Source organism: Ranitomeya imitator, unplaced genomic scaffold, assembly GCF_032444005.1.
Source record: "Ranitomeya imitator isolate aRanImi1 unplaced genomic scaffold, aRanImi1.pri SCAFFOLD_34, whole genome shotgun sequence".
NCBI lineage: Eukaryota > Metazoa > Chordata > Amphibia > Anura > Dendrobatidae > Ranitomeya > Ranitomeya imitator.
Window position 1 is genome coordinate 700,482 of NW_027193601.1, and position 7,882 is coordinate 708,363.

Here is a 7,882-nt window from a genome sequence, read left to right on the forward strand (position 1 = left end):
CCCTACACTCTATACCCTACAATCTATACCCTACACTCTATACCCTACACTCTATATCCCAACACTCTATACCCTACACTCCATACCCTACACTCTACACTCTATACCCTACACTATACACTCTATACCCTACACTCTATACCATACAATCTACACTCTATACCCTACACTCTATACCCTACACTCTACACTCTATACCCTACACACTATACCCTACTTTCTACACTCTATACCCTACACTCTACACTCTATACCCTACACTCTATACCCTACAATCTATACCATACACTCTATACCATACACTCTATACCCTACACTCTATACCCTACACTCTATACCCTACACTCTACACACTATACCCTACACTCTATACCCTACACTCTATACCCTGCAATCTATACCATACACTCTATACCCTACACTCTATACCATACACTCTATACCCTACACTCTATACCCTACACTCTATACCCTACACTCTACACACTATACCCTACACTCTACACCCTACACTCTATACCATACACTCTATTCCATACACTCTATACCCTACACTCTATACCCTACACTCTACACTCTAAAATCTATACCCTACTCTCTACACTCTATACCTTACACTCTATACCAAACACTCTATACCCTACACTATATACCATACACTATATATCATACACTCTATACCGTACACTCTATACCATACACACTACACCCTACACTCTATACCATAAACTCTATATCCTACACTCTACACTCTATACCATACACTCTATACTGTACACTCTATACCATACACTCTACACCCTACCCTCTATATCATGCACTCTATACCCTACACTCTACACTCTATACCCTACACTCTATACCCTACAATCTATACCCTACACCATACGCTCTATACCCTACACTCTATACCCTACACTCTACACCGTACACTATATTCCATACACTCTATTCCATACACTCTATACCCTGCACTCTATACCCTACACTATACACTCTATACCCTACACTCTACACCATACACTCTATACCCTACACTCTACACTCTATTCCCTACACTCTATACCATACATTCTATACCCTACACTCTATACCCTACACTCTATACCCTACACTCTATACTCTACACTCTATACCCTACACTCTATACCATACACTCTACACCATACAATCTACACTCTATTCCCTACACTCTATACCATACACTATACACTCTATACCCTACACTCTACACTCTATACCATACACTCTATACCCTAAACTCTATACCCTACACTCTACACTCTATACCCTACACTCTATACCCTACACTCTATACCCTACACTCTATACCCTACACCCTATACCATACACTCTATACCCTACACTCTACACTCTATACCCTACACTCTATTCCCTAAACTCTAAACCCTACACTCTATACCCTACACTCTACACTCTATACCCTACACACTATACCCTACTTTCTACACTCTATACCCTACACTCTACACTCTATACCCTACACTCTATACCCTACAATCTATACCATACACTCTATACCATACACTCTATACCCTACACTCTGTACCCTACACTCTACACTCTATACCCTACACTCTATACCCTACACTCTATACCCTGCAATCTATACCATACACTCTATATCATACACTCTATACCCTACACTCTACACTCTATACCCCACACTCTACACTCTATACCCTACACTCTACACTCTATACTATACACTCTACACCCTACACTCTATACCATACACTCTATACCCTACACTCTACACACTATACCCTACACTCTATACCCTACACTCTATACCCTACACTCTATACCCTACACTCTATACCCTACACTCTACACCCTACACTCTATACCCTACACATTATACCATACACTCTATACCCTACACTCTACACTCTATACCCTACACCCTACACTCTATACCCTACACTTTATACCCTACACTCTACACTCTATACCCTACACTCTATACCATACACTCTACACCCTACACTCTATACCATACACTCTATACCCTACACTCTACACTCTATACCCTACACTCTATACCCTACACTCTACACTCTATACCCTACACTCTATACCCTACACTCTATACCCTACACTATATACCCTACACTCTATACTCTACACTCTACACTCTATATCCTACACTCTACACTCTATACCCTACACTCTATAACATACACTCTAAACCCTACACTCTATACCCTACACTCTAGACTTTATACCCTACACTCTATACCCTACACTCTATACCCTACACTCTATACCCTACACTCTACACTCTATACCCTAGACTCTATAACATACACTCTATACCCTACACTCTATACCTTACACTCTATACCCTACACTCTCCACTCTACACCCTACACTCTACACTCTATACCCTACACTCTATACCCTACACTCTACACTTTATACCCTACACTCTATACCCTACACTCTATACCCTACACTCTATACCCTACACTCTACACTCTATAACCTACACTCTATACCCTACACTATATACTCTATACCCTACACTCTATACCCTACACTCTATACCCTACAATCTATACCCTACACTCTATACCCTACACTCTATACCCTACACTCTATATCCCAACACTCTATACCCTACACTCTATACCCTACACTCTACACTATATACCCTACACTATACACTCTATACCCTACACTCTATACCATACAATCTACACTCTATACCCTACACTCTATACCCTACACTCTACACTCTATACCCTACACACTATACCCTACTTTCTACACTCTATACCCTACACTCTACACTCTATACCATACACTCTATACCCTACACTCTATACCCTACACAGTATACCCTACTTTCTACACTCTATACCCTACACTCTATACCCTACACTCTACACTCTATACCTACACTCTATAACATACACTCTATACCCTACACTCTATACCTTACACTCTATACCCTACACTCTCCACTCTACACCCTACACTCTACACTCTATACCCTACACTCTATACCCTACACTCTACACTTTATACCCTACACTCTATACCCTACACTCTATACCCTACACTCTATACCCTACACTCTACACTCTATACCCTACACTCTATACCCTACACTATATACTCTATACCCTACACTCTATACCCTACACTCTTTACCCTACAATCTATACCCTACACTCTATACCCGACACTCTATACCCTACACTCTATATCCCAACACTCTATACCCTACACTCTATACCCTACACTCTACACTCTATACCCTACACTATACACTCTATACCCTACACTCTATACCATACAATCTACACTCTATACCCTACACTCTACACTCTATACCCTACACACTATACCCTACTTTCTACACTCTATACCCTACACTCTACACTCTATACCCTACACTCTATACCCTACACTCTATACCCTACACTCTATACCCTACACTCTACACTCTATACCCTACACTCTATAACATACACTCTAAACCCTACACTCTATACCCTACACTCTACACTTTATACCCTACACTCTATACCCTACACTCTATACCCTACACTCTATACCCTACACTGTATACCCTACACTCTATAACATACACTCTATACCCAACACTCTATACCTTACACTCTATACCCTACACTCTACACTCTACACCCTACACTCTACACTCTATACCCTACACTCTATACCCTACACTCTATACCCTACACTCTATAACCTACACTCTACACTTTATACCCTACACTCTATACCCTACACTCTATACCCTACACTCTATACCCTACACTCTACACTCTATACCCTACACTCTATACCCTACACTATATACTCTATACCCTACACTCTATACCCTACACTCTATACCCTACAATCTATACCCTACACTCTATACCCTACACTCTATACCCTACACTCTATATCCCAACACTCTATACCCTACACTCTATACCCTACACTCTACACTCTATACCCTACACTATACACTCTATACCCTACACTCTATACCATACAATCTACACTCTATACCCTACACTCTATACCCTACACTCTACACTCTATACCCTACACACTATACCCTACTTTCTACACTCTATACCCTACACTCTACACTCTATACCCTACACTCTATACCCTACAATCTATACCATACACTCTATACCATACACTCTATACCCTACACTCTATACCCTACACTCTATACCCTACACTCTACACACTATACCCTACACTCTATACCCTACACTCTATACCCTGCAATCTATACCATACACTCTATACCCTACACTCTATACCATACACTCTATACCCTACACTCTATACCCTACACTCTATACCCTACACTCTACACACTATACCCTACACTCTACACCCTACACTCTATACCATACACTCTATTCCATACACTCTATACCCTACACTCTATACCCTACACTCTACACTCTAAAATCTATACCCTACTCTCTACACTCTATACCTTACACTCTATACCAAACACTCTATACCCTACACTATATACCATACACTATATATCATACACTCTATACCGTACACTCTATACCATACACTCTACACTCTGTACCCTACACTCTATACTATACACTCTACACCCTACACTCTATACCATAAACTCTATATCCTACACTCTACACTCTATACCATACACTCTATACTGTACACTCTATACCATACACTCTACACCCTACCCTCTATATCATGCACTCTATACCCTACACTCTATTCCCTACACTCTATACCCTACAATCTATACCCTACACCATACGCTCTATACCCTACACTCTATACCCTACACTCTACACTCTATACCGTACACTATATTCCATACACTCTATTCCATACACTCTATACCCTGCACTCTATACCCTACACTATACACTCTATACCCTACAGTCTACACCATACACTCTATACCCTACACTCTACACTCTATTCCCTACACTCTATACCATACATTCTATACCCTACACTCTATACCCTACACTCTATACCCTACACTCTATACTCTACACTCTATACCCTACACTCTATACCATACACTCTATACCCTACACTCTACACTCTATTCCCTACACTCTATACCATACGCTATATACCCTACACTCTATACCCTACACTCTATACCCTACACTATACACTCTATACCCTACACTCTACACTCTATACCATACACTCTATACCCTAAACTCTATACCCTACACTCTATACCCTACACCCTATACCATACACTCTATACCCTACACTCTACACTCTATACCCTACACTCTATACCCTACACTCTAAACCCTACACTCTATACCCTACACTCTACACTCTATACCCTACACACTATACCCTACTTTCTACACTCTATACCCTACACTCTACACTCTATACCCTACACTCTATACCCTACAATCTATACCATACACTCTATACCATACACTCTATACCCTACACTCTGTACCCTACACTCTACACTCTATACCCTACACTCTATACCCTACACTCTATACCCTGCAATCTATACCATACACTCTATACCCTACACTCTATATCATACACTCTATACCCTACACTCTACACTCTATACCCCACACTCTACACTCTATACCCTACACTCTACACTCTATACTATACACTCTACACCCTACACTCTATACCATACACTCTATGCCCTACACTCTACACTCTATAACGTACACTCTATACCCTACACTCTACACCCTACACTCTATACCATACACTCTATACCCTACACTCTATACCCTAGACTCTATACCCTACACCCTAAGCTCTATACCCTACACTCTATACCCTACACTCTTCACTCTATACCCTACACTCTATTCCATACACTCTATATCCTACACTCTATACCCTACACTCTAATCCCTACACTCTACACTCTATACCCTACACTCTATACCCCACACTCTATACCCTACACTCTATACCATACACTCTATACCCTACACTCTATACCCTACACTCTACACTCTAAACTCTATTCCATACACTCTATACCCTACACTCTATACCCTACACTCTATACCCTACACTCTATACCCTACACTATATACCCTACACTCTATACCCTACACTCTATACCCTACACTGTACACTCTATACCCTACACTCTATACCCTACACTCTATACCCTACACTCTATACCCTACACTCTACACTATATACCCTACACTCTACACTCTATACCCTACACTCTATACCCTACACTCTACACTCTATACCCTACACTCTATACCGTACACTCTATACCCTACACTCTACACTCTATACCCTACACTCTATACTCTACACTATATACCCTACACTCTATACCCTGCACTCTATACTCTATACCCTACACTCTATACCCTACACTCTATAACCTACACCCTATACCCTACACTCTATACCCTACACACTATACCCTACACTCTATACCCTACACTCTACACTCTATACCCTACACTCTATACCATACACTCTATACCCTACACTCTATACCCTACAATATACACTATATACCCTACACTCTATACCCTATACTCTACACTCTATACCCTTCACTCTATACTCTACACTATATACCCTACACTCTATACCCTACACTCTATAACCTACACCCTATACCCTACACTCTATACCCTAAACTCTACACCCTACACTCTATACCATACACTCTATACTCTACACTCTACAATCTATACCCTACACTCTATACCCTACACTCTATACCCTACACCCTACGTTCTATACCCTACACTCTATACCCTACACTCTACACTCTATACTCTACACTCTACACTTTACACTCTATACCCTACACTCTATACCCTACACTCTATACTCTACACTCTATACCCTACACTCTACACTCTATACCCTACACTCTATACCCTACACTCTAATCCCTACATTCTACACTCTATACCCTACACTCTATACCCTACACTCTACACTCTATACCCTACACTCTATACCCTACACTCTATACCATACACTCTATTCCATACACTCTATACCCTACACTCTATACCCTACACTCTATACCATACACTCTATATCAAACACTCTATACCCTACACTATATACCATACACTCTATATCATACACTCTATACCGTACACTCTATACCATACACTCTATACCCTACACTCTATACCCTACACTCTATACCCTACACTCTACACTCTGTACCCTACACTCTATACTATACACTCTACACCCTACACTCTATACCATACACTCTATACCCTACACTCTACACTCTATACCATACACTCTATACTGTACACTCTATACCATACACTCTACACCCTACACTCTATACCATGCACTCTATACCCTACACTCTACACTCTATACCCTACACTCTATACCCTACAATCTATACCCTACACCCTACGCTCTATACCCTACACTCTATACCCTACACTCTACACTCTATACCGTACACTATATTCCATACACTCTATTCCATACACTCTATACCCTGCACTCTATACCCTACACTATACACTCTATACCCTACACTCTACACCATACACTCTATACCCTACACTCTACACTCTATTCCCTACACTCTATACCATACATTCTATACCCTACACTCTATGCCCTACACTCTATACCCTACACTCTATACTCTACACTCTATACCCTACACTCTATACCATACACTCTATACCCTACACTCTACACTCTATTCCCTACACTCTATACCATACACTCTATACCCTACACTCTATACCCTACACTCTATACCCTACACTATACACTCTATACCCTACACTCTACACTCTATACCATACACTCTATACCCTAAACTCTATACCCTACACTCTACACTCTATACCCT